Genomic DNA, 18,310 nt, shown 5'->3' on the forward strand with positions numbered 1-18,310 from the left:
TTAATACAGTTTTATTTTTCTTAAAATGTGTATACATTTTATTGGCACCCTCTGTATTTGTTGTATAGTCTTAAGTGGTATACTATATGAGTTAACTACTCTGATTTTTATAATACTCATATCTAAAAGGATACTAATTACATAATAAATACTAAATACAACAGCATTGTGAAGAGAAAAAGAACAGATTTCAAATATATGAGTTACACTTTAATTAAAAAATTCAAACAAAATTATACATGAACATTTGACAAATCTTCCTGGGGAATACATGGATTGAGTTATATTTTATTCTGTATTTTATTACTATTATAGTTATTAATTTCCAAAGTACGCCAATAAAATACTTTGAGAGACATGTTACATCTCATAATTAGTGTCTCTTTTTTATTAAAATGTATTGGGGTGACAATGGTCAACAAAACTACATAGGTTTCAAGTGTACATTTCTATAATACATCATCTATATATTGCATTATGTGTTCATCACCCAGAATCAGTTCTCCTTCCATCACCATATATATGACCCCCTTAATCCTAGAAACAAATGAAGAAATTAGTGTCACTTTATATATTAAATTTTATAGTTTCCACTTCAAGCATAACTACATGTAAAGGGTCTATTCTGTGCAACTTTATTTACAAGGAATAGAAAATATATATAAAATATTTTCTTCATTATCAAGCAATACCACATCATTATAAGTGATAAATGTCATGGAATGAAATACAAATTTAATAAGACAGAAGGAATAAACATAAGTGAAGACAATGTAAATGTAAAAAAAAATCGTAATCTCAAATGGGCCTCAAGAAATCATAGAATTTGGAAAGAAAAAGCAAGTGTAATACAAGAAAAGGAAACAAAGTAAATCAGCAAAGTGGATATTACTAGGGTCTGTTGAAAGGTGAATGGTGTAAATGGAGCAGATTTTATATTCTGGGACAAAGTGAGAGCAAACCAGGGATTTGGAAGATGGTGTTAGATTATGATGGGCCTTGAAATTAGTCGGAGTCATTAATAGTTGATTTGTATACATTTCCTACATGAAACAAATTTATAATTAGAGTTTATTAGGTTGGTTCCACATTGGGTGTGTCTAGCTATCTCCTAGGGAGGGTGATCCTGGTATCAAATGATTGTTCTCCAGCAGCTCTAGACTGCTAAAGAATGATCACAATTTCCAGAAGGAGGATGCTGCTTCTACTCTTTAATGGTATAAATCCTGCCTAAATTTCACTCCCCAAACCTCGTCTAACAAACAAAATATATATCTCAATGGAAATTTAATAATTTCCTGATTACAGGAGCTGGAGATTATTCCAAAACAGTAGCATGTTGGTGAGTTGATAAAGTGGGGTCACCTAGTGCTCTGGATTTTCTGATCTTTTCTTTTTCCTGGCATTTTCTGAGTTTATAGCGAACTTGGACACTCCTCAGGACTTCCGAAATTCTCCCACATAGTCTTCCTTAATTCCCTCACTTCCCACCCTCTTTCTGATTTACATTTGTAATGAATATTATCTTCTTTTCATATAACTTTGACTCTATATCTTCTAAAGAAAGTTGTTAATATTTTTTCTCTGAAACCAGACTCTTTGGTTTAGAATATGAGTTCTGTTACTATCCATATATCCTATGGCAAGTAAATACATTCTTGGATTCACTGTTTCCTCAATATAGGAGAAGATATATTTCATAGGATTTTTCTGAATATTAAGTAAATTAATACCTATTAAGCACAAATAATAGGGCCTGTCAGATGATAAGTGCCAGAATATTTAACTGTTTGCTGTTTTGTTAGCTGATATTTACTTGACTTCTTTTCCTGTAAGTTCCCACTGATACCCTCTCAGGAGAACTAATGGTCTATGTGTTTCTCCAGTGTTAGATTCTATCACTCATCGCTACTCTTGATAATAATATCAAGCATGGCTTTTTACTAAGAAGCAGGTTAGCTACCTCAGAGACGATATCCAACCCTGAAGAAGAAGTGAGCCCCTTGATCACCATTCAGTGACAGTTGATACATTAGGCATCATTCTTACTTTAAACTATAAGAAAACTTTCAGTTAATGATAAAAAAAAAGTAGGAATTTTATAAGAGGTAGTCTGTTACCATAGTTATGTATAATAAAGCACCAAGACTACTTGATTATTAGAACACAAGAGACAGGGAATGGTTTTTAGTACAAAGAACTAGAAGAAGGAAAATCTCTATAGTAAATCTGTCCAACTACAGAGAGAGAGAATCAGAGATTCCACAATGTTCAATTTAACAAATGGATATGTGCAGAGAAGATTCAACAGAAAGGTGATCTTAAATATGTGTCTGGCTACTGCTCAGTGAGCAGATTACCATCCCAAAGCATTTGATACGCTGTGATTGTTCCTGATACTATTATTATTATTATTTTTGAAGATTTTATTGGAGAAGGGGAACAGGACTTTATTGGGGAACAGTGTGTACTTCCAGGACTTTTTTCCAAGTTAAGTTGTTGTTCTTTCAATCTTAGTTGTGGAGGGTGCCCTTCAGCTTCAAGTTGTTGTCCTTTCAGTCTTAGTTGTGGAGGGTGCAGCTCAGCTCCAGGTGCAGTTGCCATTGCTAGTTGCAGGGGGCGCAGCCCACCATCCCTTGTGGAACTCGAGGAGTTGAACCAGCAACCTTGTGGTTGAGAGCCCACTGGCCCATGTGGGAATCGAACCGGCAGCCTTCAGAGTTAGGGGCATGGAGCTCTAATCGCCTGAGCCATCGGGCAGGCCCAATATATGTTCTTTTGTTCACATCTTTAGCCCTATAATTTATTGGAGTGTTTTTTTATTCTTATTGTTGAGTTGTAAGAGCTCTTCATGTAATTTGGATACAAGACCTTTATCAGATATGTGTTTTGCCAATCCATACCTTACATTTTAATTTTTTTTTACATTGCCTTCTTAAGAGCAGACATTTGAAAATTTGATGAACTTTAATGTATTCATGTTTTCCTTTATGGTTCATGCTCTTTTTGTTCTAAGAAATCTTTGCATAATCCAAGGTCCAAAAATTTTCTCTTATGTCTTAATTAAAATTGTTACAGCTTTAGGTTTACCTTTATGCCTATTACTTTAAGTTAATTTTGTATGTAATATGATATAAGGATAAAGGTTCATTTTTTACGTATGGAAATTCAATAATCAATAAATTCACACAGATCAATCTATTTCTGGACTTCATATAATATTTCATTGATTTTTATGTTTTTTCTTTTCCAAAAATACACTGCCTTGAATTCTCTCAGCTTTTTTCCCCCTGAAATTGTATTACTGTAACAAATCTTGACATCTGATTGTGTTGTGCAGTTTCTTTTATTCTTTGTTTAGAAATTGTGTTGGTTTTCCTGGTGCTTTTCCATTTAAATTTTATAATGGAGTGATCAATTTCTCCAAAAAAATAAATAGATAAAAAAACAAATCAGGAAATTTATTGAGATTGCATTGATTCCACTGCATTGATTCATTTTGGAAAAGATGCAAAACCTGAACATATTTCTTTTTCTTCAGATCCTCAAATATCATTCATGTTTCCATTTACTTATGTCAGACATATATATTCCATAAATAAATAAATAACCTCAACCTATAGCTCATACCTTATATGAACCTTATAAAAACTGACTCAAAATGAATCATGGACATAAGGACAAAACAAAACGTTACAACTTCTAGGTGAAAAAACATAACACAAATTCTTTGGGTCTATTGCAAGGCAAAATGTTTTTAGACTTGACGTAAAAAACAAGATCCATAAAAGAAATTGATAAATTGGACTTCATCATAATTAAGAACTTTGTCCTGCAAAGACCCATGTAAAAAGAATGAAAAAAACATATAAAATAAAGAAAATATTTGCAAATCTCGTATTTCAAGGTCTACTATCTGAGGCATGATAGGAAGCCTAGGAAATTGACAGTCTCCTCCAGGATACTTGAGATATCTCACTGGTTACACAAGTAACAAGTGACTCTGTTCGGCATCTGCAGCTGGAGAACAAGAACCTGGTTCATCCAGCAAGGCTAACCCTTATGACTGGGAACCTGATCTTTGGCTAATTTTAATGTCATTATAATCTCATTCACATTGCTGTTACTAAGAGTCCCATCATGCATCTGACACTAGAGGTGCCACATAAGGATGAAAGAGTGGGAAACAGAGGGTCCCACCCGGGGGTGGAGATGAATGAATCACTTCGATGGGACATCACCAGTTCCCACCCCAGGAGGGGTAAATACCACTGATCAGACTTCCTCGATGAGACCAACCTATTAGTTTGCCTGCACTTCCCTTTTAAGTGTGTACTTTCTCTTCAAGACATCTCTTTCACTTTCGTGCATCTATCTCTCTCTTAAATTTCTTTCTTGCTCACAGACAAGAACCTGGTCACTGCTGCTCCAAGTTGAATTCTCTTTCAGACGTCCCTGTAAGCCTCTGGTGACATCTCTAGTGTATACAATATAAAGAACTCTCAAAAATCAGCTGTCAACAAACAAGTAATTCAATTTGAAAACGGACAAGGAAATGAAAAAAACATTGTACATAGGGCATATACAAATGGAAAATAAGTACATGAAGAGATATTTAATATAATTAGGAAATAAAAATTAAGTGTTCAATGATACATCACTATACACCTATCAGGATGACTAAAATAAAAGGAAAAGTGACAAATTCAAATGCTGATGAGAAATTTTAGAGAACTCATATACTGCTAATAGGAATGTAAAAGACTACAACCTCTCTGTAACATTGTTTAGCAGTTTCTTAAGAAAAAAACTAACCATGTAACTACTATATGACCCAAAAGTTTTACTCCTAGGCAATTATTCCAGAGGTGAAAACATCATGCTCACACAGAAATCTGCACACATTCATAGCAATTTTATTCATAATAGCTGAAAACTGGAAACAACTAAGAAGTGCTTCAAGGAGTGAATAGTTAAAATGTGTCACATTCATATATGGAATACCATTCAGCAATAAAAGGAACAAACTTTTGATACATACAACAACTTGAATAAATTTCCAGAGAATTCTGAATGTAAACAAAAAATAAAAATCAATCCCCAAAGTTACATACTCTATATTTCCATTTATAACATTATGTTATGACAAAGTTATAGAAATGGACAAATTAGTGGTTATCAGTGGTCGTGGACATGGTGTGGCTCTAAAAGGACAACATGAAGTATCCTTATGGTGATGGAAATATTCTGCATCTTGACTGTATGAATGAAATTAATACTATGCACTTGAAAATATATTAGTAGCGTCCATTTATTGAAGATGTATATATATATATGTATCTATATCTATAGATACATATATAGATATATATATAGATACATATATAATTTATGTTTTTCTCTATTTAAAGGATAAATTGAACAAGTATAAATTTTGTTGGATGGCAAAGCTATTTGTCTTATAGATACTTTATAATATTATTGCAAGGCTTAGAGGTTTAAAGTGTTAGTTGTTTGTGGCATTGCTAATATTGTTAATAATATAATTTATATTAACAATAGTTTTAATAAACATTTATTTTTCCAACTACTGTTACTAATATTAATATTTATTTGATGAATACCCCTCTCCATATTTATTCCTGATTTCTTTCGTACATTTTATTCGATGTATTCCCACAAAGAAAATTGCTTAGGGTATAAGTATGCTTTAATTTTTAAAATACATTGCAAATTTGCCCTCCAGAAAGGTTCTATCATACAACCCTCCCATCCAATGTGTGTGAATATTCCCATTTATCTAATGTTAATTGACCTTGAGAAATGGACACTAGCCAGGAAACCCTCATTTCGAAAAGCCCAGTGCAAAATTGCTAGCTATTATTGTGATAGAGGCTAGAAGGTATTCAAGTAGTGAAGACTTTTGTTCAAGTTTGAATAATGCAGAATAAAACAGAAAGATGGAAAGAGAGAATTAACACTGTTTACCCATTTAAGAAGGAATTCAATCCAAAATGAGGTAAAATAAATATAGTTCATAACAAGGTTGTTTTCTGCAAACAACAAATGATTGTATTGCTTCAGATAAATTAATACAAAAAAAAATATTCCATGTGTTATTGTCTCAAATTAACAATGTATGATAATTTCAGCCATAATTTTGGGAACATAATGTTGATAAATTTAATTTTAGTGCCAAATGATTCAGCTGCCAGTTTATATGGACCGTGTCCCTCTTCATTCCTCCTAGAGCTGTCTACATGTCTCTGTGGTGCTTATATCCTGCTTTGCTCCACATTACACAGGAGGCATTTTCTGAAAGCCAAGAGATTTTGAAAGGTATAGGGAAAAAAAAAACACAAAAAACAGCTCAATATACTATATAACTGGTTTTCCTATAAGAACTTGCCACAAGAACCTATTCCATTAGTATGAAGTAGTCACAGAGAGTTAAAGTGAAAAAGGGAAACGTAGCCACTGTTAGTGACTAAATCATACAACTGTGCTAGAGAAATATCAGTGTTAGCTAATATGTATTAGCATTGTTTAATGCATAATATTTCTAATATTTAGCATTATCTAGTGCTCTGTGTCCTTGGAAATGTTCTAAAAACTTTACATTGATTTACCTAATGAATCTATAGGTGCTATGATTATCTTCATTTTATATATGAGGGAAGTGAGACAGAGACGTTCCTTAGCTGGCCCAGGATATACAGAAAATAAGTGATGGAGCAGAGATTCAAACCAGGCAGAGTTGCTTCAAAGGTCAATTTCCAGCCACGACACTATATCGCTTTATAATTGACTGTAGTGTCACAAGATTTTGACTCAGCTTGTTTCTCGGATTGTCTCATGAACAGTTGGTGAGTCCACCAGGAGTTACTTGCAAGAAGAATTTTTTTTAACCTGAAAAAGACAAATTAGGGAAAATAATTCTGTGTAGGTGCCTGGGAGAATTAGCAATGACTGCCAAAGATAGCATGGTGCCTGTCTTGGGTAATAATTTCCCAGCAGGGTAAGTGAACTTGTATCTGAGGATTAAGGACAGAGGAACTCTAGCCTGAATACAAAAAGCTGTTTTTACAAGAGGCACAAGGCATAAACAACTCTCAGAACTCCAGGTGACAAAAGTGGAGAGATTAGCATTTACCTTTCTTCTGCACAGAGCACAGCATGCACTTGGCCTCTCAGTACGAGAAGGCTATGCTTCTAAAACTGTGACGTACATAGGATGTACCTGCGAACATGCAGCTTCTCATTCAGTAGATCTAGGGTGGGCATGAGATTCTGTGACTTCATCCCCAAGTAATCAGCAAGAGCAATCAATAAAGCCATACTTTTTATAAACTTTCAATTATTTAATAAATGCAAACATCCAAATCACTAAGATAATTACTGAATCTTGTCTTGAGATCTCACTGTACTTTGAGGTGTAACAACCAAAAAAGAAAGTTGTTGGCTATTGTTAAATTTAGTAATAGAAAGCAGTTGTGATTTCTCTTGGGTAGAGGTATTGATTTAGAGATCATATTTACAATTGTACTCTGAAGACTACATTTGGAAGACTCACTCCGCTTTTCTTTTTCATTGACATAATGAGGTAAGGCAATCTCTCTCTTTTTTTTTATTTTGCTAATCAAAGATCATAAATACTTTTCCTACTGTTACAACTTGATTACAACATCATAATGAGCAATAGACATCATAAGTTTAATGCAGTATGGTTTAATACAAAAAAATTCTCTAGATGCTACGTACTATTAATAGCTCAGTATGCACAATATCAATTAACCTTCATGACCTAAATGGAAAAAGGAATACAGGTTATTTCAACTGCTAGAACAATGTAAAAGACTATGCAAGAATGCCAGCCAATAAGATTATTACAGGAGGGGAAAAAAAAAAGACATTAAAAAAAAGAAAAGAAAACACATCATAATCGCCAGAGTAAAATCACAACACAATGTGTCTTTGAAAAAGACTTTAAATAACCGCCATCTCATGAACAGTAAATAAATATTTCTGCATTCTCTTTCCCAGCATTAATTTATTATTAGGAGAGCAATATAGATATTCACCTAGGTCAGTAAAAGACTATCTGATATATCTCAATGCCTATTTCTGAAAATCCCTGCTATCAGACCGCTGGATTTTTGCACGGAGCAGGTCAGAATATGCTCTGTTGGAATGTTGGAGAGTAAACTGCACTGCTACAGAAATCTTTACCTAAAAAGCTCTTATTCCAGCTCCCAGCTTTGCCCTTGGTCTTTCCTTTCACAGTAGGAAAAAATTCTAGCCATGTTATCTTTGCCTCAGAGGACAAATAGTAGGACACACCATTCATTTGTTATTTATCCCTTGGACTTCTTGCCAATAGATGCTCTGTAGTGCTGAGCCCCTAATCTACGGTAACATCATTCACTTCAAAAACGACCAGACTTCAACAATAGTGGTCTGGAAAAAACAAGAGAGACAAGGGAAGAAAAAATTTAGGAGAACAGATGGGGGGAAGCATGCTATAAGTGAGGGTAAATTGGAAGGTAAGAAATGAGGTGACAAAAACGCAAGAAATGGAAGGTTGAGAAATAATGAAACCATTAGAAATATAAGGGCTACTATTGAGAATAGGTTCTCCAGGACCTTGTGGCTGTTGGTTTGTCTTCCTGACTCAATAAATCTAAGCTCAATAAAACTCTGTCCACAAATGCTGTTACCCGATAAGATTAAGAAGTATTCTCTTTGATGTTTCCATTTGTGTTTGATAATTGACCTTTGACAGTTTTGACAGTTTTGCAGAAAAAATACATTCAATGAAAGTTAGACAAATACACAAACAGACATGAGGTAAATAAAGCAAGTTAATCACACCAAATTGACATCTGATCTTTGTCATTTATCCAAAGCAATATAGTAAAATGCTCTAGTCACTATTTCTGTTTTATTTTCAGTTCTGTTTATGAAACTTAATATAGTTCTTTTATTGTATTTCCATTTCTGACAGAGTACACATTCTCATTGTATTTACATTGTGGTACTTCATATGGTTTGTTCTCATTTTGTTGGTTGCTTGGAAGAACAATTTTCTTTCTTTTTTTCTTTTCTTTTCTTTCTTTTTTTTATTTTTTTAACTTTATATGCTATAATGTCAATGTGTTGTGCTCCCGGATTTTTTTTTTAAAGCTCATATATTTTTCCAAATATATTTATTCTCCGAACTGAGTAATTAGCTATAAAATACACCATCTTGTGAGAAGCAGAGAGTGTCCAGAGACTCAGCCAAAGCAAAAACCACCCACACCATGTGGCAGGGCTATACTGGTTAGCCTAAGAATGGAGACTAATTCTAGGTACAGCTCAGAACTATCCATCCACTTAATACAAACTAACATAAGTTATGTAAAAAAAAAAAAAAAAAAAAAAAAACTGACACCTTGCCCTGCCTCCACTTAGAGAGTGCAGTCCATCAGAACCCATGTCAAATAAAAAAAAAGAAAAAGAACTTTAGTACCTCAAATAAATCAATATAAATAAATAAATAAATAACCTTCTCCCCAAAACAGAGTCATCTCAACTTCACTTAGTTACATTCTTCTAAATAAACGACACTTTGAGCTTTACGGAAAACTTCTCCTAAGGAAAAACAAACAAACAAACATCTTTTCCTGACTGGAGGGCTCATCTCTGAAAATCTATGACAAGCCTTACAAATATAATTATCACATGGAGAAATAGCAGCTTTCCATCAACGAATGGTTTACATCAATAACCTTGTAATTCTTGATTTTTTTTTCTTAAGTCCCTGAGATATTTTTATTTGGTGAACCAGTACCTCCCTTGCAGACTTCTTTGTGAGTAAACTTTCTTTTTCATTTTTCTATTATATCTGAGTCTTACTTGAAATTTATTATTTCATGGGTGAGCGAGGGTTACAAAATATGTATGGACACTGTTGAAATTATAAAGATGATTACATTCTATTACTCCAGGAAATCCTGTCAGTTATCTTCCAGTATATTCAGAATACAACTACTTATCACTCAATCCACAGCTGTCTCCCAGATATTTTGTCAGCATCTCTTGTCTGGATTATTGCAAATGCCTCCTGAATGGTCCCCCTGAGTTGTTCATGCCCCTTAACAATTTATTTTCAGCACAGCAACCCATGTGACGATGTTACGATGTAAATGAGATCAGTACAACTTTTTTGCTCAAAATATTCTCAATAACTTCTCACTTTTCACTCCATGGCAGTGAGTTCAAAGTCATTAAAATATTCCACACATCTTTACATATTTTCCACTCACCACGACCTCCCACTACCTCACTGACTTCATCTCACACTTCTCTGTCATCGCTAGCTAATTTGCCCTTGTTTCTTGAAAGCAAAGAACTAAACACATCCAGGCCTTGAGAATATATTCATTTTCCGAAGTGCTTTCCTCTCAGAATTTCTGAGAATGTCTTCTGGTCTTTATTCAAATGTTACTATCTCTGGAATATCTTGTGTCCCCACACTAGCACTTTTTATCATCCTTTTCCACCTTTTTCTGTATATTATTTGTCACTGTCTGCAAATATTTTACTTATTTGTTTTATTTATTGTTATATTGTTACACTATAACATAAGCTCCATGAGAAAATGTTTCTGTTTCTTTGGGGTATTTTGTCTTTTCTTGTAATATATATTTGTTTAGTAAATACATTTATTCCATTCATTGAGCATGTACTTCCCTGCATTGGAAGAGTATCAGTCATGCTCCTTAATGCCTCTGTGTGTCAATATCTTCATTTTGAACTTGAGGCTAATAATTACATTGATTCCTATGAATGTTGGCAAAGGTTAAAATAAAGAAAATGTACATGAAAGGGTTGTCATCTTGTGGAGCACCTGGTAAGGGTTCCATAAATAACAACTAGAAAAATGATGATGGTAATGAATGATTTGCTATGTGAGTCAGAGAATATGAGTACTTGGTTGGTTTTGGTTTCTTGAAATACAAAACTGAAAACCAATACCTTACTACATAGTTCTTAGAGCTTGGACAACTAAAATCTGATTCGCCAGAGAAGATTCACATTCTCATGAGTTTATTAGTACTTCCCTGCCATCCTATGCTCACCAAGGCAGTCATTTCAAATCTATAATTTCATCTCTTTTTCCATCTTTTTGCTTCACTTCATTATAATTCTCCTTCCTTTATATATTATCAAAACAAAAAATTATCTTTTGAAACAAGCGATTCTCCTTTCACCTGTTCCGTTATTCAAGCTGTGCAGTCCAAGATATACAGGCAAACATTTGATCTTCCTAAGGCTTTGATTCTCAATGGCAACTGCAGCTTGCTGCCCCTGTTACCAAATCATTTCACTTCTTAACATAACTCCTATTTACAGGTTTTCCATTTTAGCTGAATAACATACCACTTTCCCGTCTACATTATTGGAATGTTACTTATATATACCCACTCATTCTTGTTGTCATTTTCAATTGCATGTTTTTGCTCCTTTGGCTGCATTGCCTAAAACATCATTCCCTAGAGAACTGGATACAATTATACCAACAATTTAGTGATACTACTATTACTTCATCAAATAGGTTTAAGAATACAATTTCGAAATTACTTAGTATTGTTACTGTTCTGCAGTCAGCTTTATCCAAAGAGCATACTGATTTTCAGGAACACTGCAAATAAAAGACATTGTCTTAAATATATTCCATATCAATTTTTCTATTGAATTTTGCAAATTAAATTTTCAATGTCAGATTTAAAAATTGAACTCAGAAACTGAAACATGTATTTTCAACAACTTCACTCAATGCAGTTTGAATAGAAACCCCCTAAAATGTTACCTTGTTTTTACCCCAAAAATGAAGATTTTAAAGTCCATGATCAAAGATTGTTTTACTTTAAAGAAAAATAAACTCTAGTGAAACAAACATCACTCTTACTTGTACTTTGAAAATTTAATCATGCTTTGACCTTAAAACAAAAAGATATTTGTAGATAGCTCAATTTTAAAAGTTCTTGCTGCTTGAAAACAATCACTGAATTCAATGATTGAGTGGACTGATATGCATAAGCTATTAGTCATGCTACTTCTGTAGAAAAATATTTTAAGGGGTAATGAAAAACTTAAAATATGTAGAAATAATTATTTGATTCGTTATACTCTTTTGATAAAGTCATTATTATAGTCTAAAAAATAGAAACTATCCCCAAAATTCAAAACATAGGAGATAAATAACATTTTGCTTTTGGAAATGGTGATGTTTAATCTGTGAATGTGTGCAAAATTTGCTGTCTTCTTATAGGGCATTTTTATGGACAACACAATATTACTCTTTTTTTGCTGAGCTTTTATAGTTCTTATCAAAATAAGTGTGTTGAAATTTTTAACTTTTAGCTTGTGAGGTGGTGTTGTGGTGGTAGTTATTTATTTTATTTTTACTTATACAGGGAGGCTACAGGGTAAAGCTATCTAAGTCTGGTTATTCCACTAACTGGTTGCAGACACAATTTGCAAAACCATCTATGGTATCTGTTGTTATTCTTTGTGAAAATGCCTATAGGAAGTTAATTAAAATAAGCTTTTTTTGTTTTTAATAGACTATTATGCTTTTAGGATTAGTCCACATCTTGTTTGTAGCCTAGTGCCTTTATTTTAATTGCTTTCTAGGATTCAATTGTATAGACTTACCACGATTTATTTTTCCTTTCTACTGTTAAAGGATATTTGGGTGTTTTTGATATTTCAACATTGTGGAGAATGCTATTGTGAATATTCTTTTACATGTATCCTAGTATAAATGTGCCTGAATTTCACTAGTGTATATACACAGGAATGAAAATGCTGACTATAGATCTAGATATTTTTACCTTTAACACACAAGGCCATACTTTCCTATGAGTTTTTCCTTATAAAAATAAATGAAATAAATGTTCTTTACATCACTTTGCCTGAAAAGTAAACCCAAATTCTCAACTCTATTAAAACACAATGCAGGACCATTTAAGTTACATATTTCTGATTAACATTTCTGTCTTTTTACGTTTGGCTATACATTTATGTTTGATTTTTTGAAAATGACTTTATTTAAATTTTACAATTTTATTATATTTATCTCAGATTCTTCATAGATGAGGATTTAAAAAGAAGAAAATAATAGTAAAATAAAAAATGAATAAACACACAAGTAAACAGAAAAGGTACATATTTATAATTGATATTAGGAAGGGAAACTATTAATTTAAAGATAAATAGAAATTACCTTTCCCAATTACTGCTATACAGATTTTTTCCCCCGTAAAAGTTTCACTTAACATCATGGGTAAAATCTGACTCAGAGGTATATATCTTTTCTTCAAGTCATTTTAGAAATTTCGACACTGTTTTAGAACTAAATAAAAATGTCTGGTGAGCTACCTGGAGTTTTTTGTGGAATCCTACACATCTGATATTTTCTAAACATGGAGAAAATAGCAGCAGACATAATCTGGCGGTTTCCTGTTGAACTAGAATTTGGGGAATGCCTCTACCTGTTCAGATTGTTAAACTCTATTCAGAATTGTCAGTCTCCAAAGCAGACAGAAGAAAATCCCTCATAGGATCCCCGTCTCCTGGTATTAATGCCTTTATGTAATCTCCACTCTTAAGTGGAGGCAAGACCTGTGGTTTGCTTAAATGGGATTAGATGGCAAATGTGGTGGGATTTGGATAGTTATATCTACATAATACATAAAAGTGTGGCACCTGTTTCTTTCTCCATTGCTCACTTCAAGAAGCAAGCTGCCATGAATCCTACAGCCAGCCACAAGGAAAGTATTTCTTACTTATCTCTATCATATGGCTTCTAAGAAGTAGGGTTATTATAATTGCATAACCTAATTATTATTCAAAGGTAAGCAGGCCCATATATTGCTCACCCTGGAATATATGGGTCAGTTTAATTAGACTTTATCAGGAAAATAGCACTCAGCAACTACACTGCATATTTTATGTTAGAAACTACCATTGTGTTGAATATGAAAGGAATGCAGATTAAGGAAGACTTTAATGGGCTTGTTTCTAAAACCTTCTGCAAAATGTTTGGAACAGTAATTGCACACCATTATTCCCTGAAGAATGTGTTTCCTTGTACCATAGTTCTGGAAAAGAATCTGATGTAATTCAATACCCAGTATATCCTCACTGGCGTGGGACTAACTTCTATTTGGAAGATGACTATGAAAGAGAGAATGGTTCTCATTTGGCAAATAAGGTGTTATTTGTTTACTGGAAAGAATTACAAACAATCAAGCCCCAGCATAAAGTAAGCTGTTTGAACCATCCGGTGTATTTACATGGAGGCCTGGTTTAACCCAGAGTCAATGAATTTTCTCTATTATAATTAGTTACCTCTTATAGACTCAACTGAAATCATTCTATGAACTGAGTGTCTCATTTACAGATAAATATAAAAGTGGTCCTTCTAATTCATTAAAAAATCATTTTATTTGTTTTTCTTATCCTCCCACCACTTGCATATTTATTTTGAGATCACTTATATATGTGAGTGCAAATATCTAAATAATAATTGTAGTTTCTTCCCTCTCAAAACAAAAGTATAATTTTCACATCAAATTCAGGGAATGTGCATAAATACATGTACATCAAAGCCTGTTTAAGTCATTTATTATTTTGGAACTAAGATCTAGTTATTTTCATGCATTAAATAGTCAAGAATTGTAACACTAATTAAAGGATGTACTTGGCTAGTGATCTGGCAATTTAGGTTTTATATTTTTATTTTTATTTTTTTGAAACTTAGTTTGGCTGATTATTCTTTTTCTTATTGTCAGGTTTCTCAGTGTTGTTTCTGTTTTGTTTTTTATCAAATCAGCTGCCAGTAAGCATATTGAGTACTCAGGTAAGCCCAGGAATAAATATCTTCCAAGAGAGATTCTAAATGAAAAAATTTTCCTGACATAAAATTGAACCTGTTAATAAGGCTAAAATAATCACCATGTTTATTTAATTTTTCTCTGACATAAACTGAGTTAGATGATGAGATTGAATGAAGGTGGGTATATGTCTTAACTTGACCAAACTACTCAGAGAATGCACTGTATTCTGGAATTCTACATATACCCATTGTTCTAGATATTGATTAAAGTTATCAATCAAATTCAGTTATATTCAATTTCTATTGACATTCTGAATGATCTGCATGATTTTGGAGATACCAAGATATATACCACTGATTGACTATGCTCTCATTTCTCTTTCCATAGATGTGGGAAATTAACTACAATAAATTAAAATTGTAAAGGAGTAACTCTGATTTACATTAAAAGGAGTATCTCATCAAAGCTTTCACAATTGCAGTGATGTAAATATATGGAGTTTATCTATTATGAATATCAGTCCACCTGTGGTCTACAGTGATGGGTCACGATGCTGAACCCTTAGGTTGAAGGAAAGGGACAATTATTTCCTAGATTGATGGCTGATAACAATCAAGTTTTTATTTCTATACAAGTAATTATTGGAAAAATATTTTGTTGCATATATATTTCAAATTCTAATGATTTACCAGTGAATATTTAATTATTAAACTTCAAGTCGTGGAAAATATATAATATTATTTTGGATTATTTTAGCTTATGAGTCAACACTGGGTATTGCTTTTTCTTTTTATTGTCTTGGCTTAGAGATGTATAGGAGTTGTTCCTTTGAAACATGTGCTTGATACAAAATCACCCTTTGATTAGCAAGTGGTTCATTATCAAAATTGTTATATTTTTTAATCTTTGCTTCTTCATGGTTTGCATTTTACCATCTTTTTTAAAAGCATCTGAATGCTCTTGAATATAACAAGAGAAGGAAAGAGAGGAAATTAACTTATAAATAACACTTTACTTTGGGGAACGGCTGAGGTAATGTGCAGTGTTTGACTGTAATGGTTGAGAAGAAACATTTTTGTGAAAGTCTAATGACAATTAAAAAGATCTAAAATTATGGTTGCTCTTTGGGAATTGTTGCCTTTCCCCTTTTTTGGATAAGGGGAATGACATAGAATGATTTCTTTACCTGCCAGGAGTAAAATATTGCATTCATTTTCAGCATCTATGTTAACGTTTGCCATTAGAATATATTTTTTGTTTTTTTTCATCTCTTGAGTATTCGATTTTACTAATATTTTCCCATAACATTTTTAAGCCTCATGAATTCTATTTCTGAGGCATGTGAGCTATAAATAAAATATATTGGTTCCAATGAAATGAAATTTGTGGAGTTCATTTATCCCTAAGTGTACGGTTGAAGAGCGAACTTTCTAAAATACATATCTGATTCCACCATCCTTTTAAAATCTTTAAAATTTGTCTTCAACATAAAAACCCACCTATTTTCTGTGAGTCATAGTATCTGTTATGAATGGGCTCCTACATACACTTTAATTATCACCCATATTAATCCACTTCTCATACCCCATGTTCTAGTCTTTCAGAACTATTTATATTTGCAAAACGTAATATAGTTTCCAAACTCCATGAATCTATACGCATTACTTCCTTTACTTCTCCTTTTTGTTATCTACGTAATTTCTTCAAATTTCTGAAAACACAATCCCTGTACTCCTTACTACTAAATACTTTTCAAGATCTTTCTACCTTCTTGTCATCCCAATCCCACATCAAATATAAGCTGGAACACCTTCTTTCTTGGTGGACCAATAGTATCCTGTGCAGTGATGTTTCAAAGCACTAAAACATTATAATTTTGTTAGCAATCATCTCTACTAAGTTTGGAGCTCCTTTCCTTTTATTATCTTCCATATATGTTGCTTTATGAAACCGAGGCATCACTACAGCAGTTAAGAGGGGGAAGAGATAAAAGTTGATGACAAAAAAACAAAAAAACACGCAACAAACAAAAAACCCACAACACAATAATTTATTTAGTAACCTTTAATAAGAAAGGAAGCCATAAATCTCATTAGACTTCACAAGTCCTTTTTATAACTATGGTATACTGGGTAGAAGACATGCTATCAGCCTTCATTTAAAAAAAGAAGTCCACATCTTAATCTCTGAAACCAATGTACATGTTATCTTACTTGGCAAAAGGGACTGATGTATGTAATCAAATTAAGGACCTGGAGATGGGGGGAGAGTTTATTTTGGATTATATCAGTGGGTCCAATGTTATCACAATGGTTCTTAAAAGTGGAAGAGGAAGGTAGGAGAGTCAGCACCAAATGTGACTATGGAAGAAAGACACATACAACTTTCCTGGCTTTGATGATGGAAGGAGGGGGCAATGAGCCAAAGAATGTGGGTGGCCTCTGGGAAATGGAAAGATCAAGGAAATGAAATCTTTTCATAAGCCTCCAGAAAAGAAACATACACACACACACACACACACACACACACACACACACACACAACCAAAACACAGCCCTTGTGACATACTGATTTTAGCCTAGAAAGAATTATGTCAGACATCTACCTACAGACTGTAAGATAACAAATTTGCATTATTTATGCTTCTAAATCTGTCGTAATTTATTACAACAGTGATAAAAAATATATAATTAACCTAGCCTCCCTTTTCAAAGTAGCAGGTTAAGTATAAACATTTAACCCTGCTGCTACCCAAAATGCTGAAACAAGGAGACAGTAGCAAAAAGAACTCCTTGAAAGTCTGTTTGAAAGGCATACTTTCCTTTGTTCTATTTAACTCAACTTGTTGGTTGCCTGTTTCACACCCTGGCAGAAAACCGAAGGTTTATTTTTGGATGTGGGTGAAACATTATTTAGAATACAGGACCCTACACAATTGAAGATGAAGATTCTGTTTTCACAGTGAGGATAGTCTTTTCCTGATCCAGGTGGCTCTAAGAGCCCTGGCAGCCAGGTATTATGTTGGTGCAAAAGTAACTGTGGTTTAAAAGTTAACAAAAAAAAAAAATGCAAAAAACGCAATTTCTTTTGTACCAAACTAATACCTCCTTTGTAGGAAGGATATGAAAAGTTTTAACTGGGTAATATTATTGACCTTAAATAAGCACTCTAAAGATACAAATTTAAGGTTAATAATCCAAGCATGTCACTGAACAGTGAAGACCATGGTTGAATTTATCCCATATATTTACACGAATCTCAGTAATTATGTAATTGACCCACTAGAAAATATACGCAAAATTATATGTATTAAGAGGTACTAGAAACAAATAGAATGCTGGGAGAAGAAACATTTAAAATACACTATCATTAATAATTTGAAAGAGTTAAGATTCTTATTCCATGATATAAGAAAAAGAGCC

The sequence above is a fragment of the Rhinolophus ferrumequinum genome, chromosome 8 (genome assembly GCF_004115265.2).
Source record: "Rhinolophus ferrumequinum isolate MPI-CBG mRhiFer1 chromosome 8, mRhiFer1_v1.p, whole genome shotgun sequence".
In the NCBI taxonomy this organism is placed as follows: domain Eukaryota; kingdom Metazoa; phylum Chordata; class Mammalia; order Chiroptera; family Rhinolophidae; genus Rhinolophus; species Rhinolophus ferrumequinum.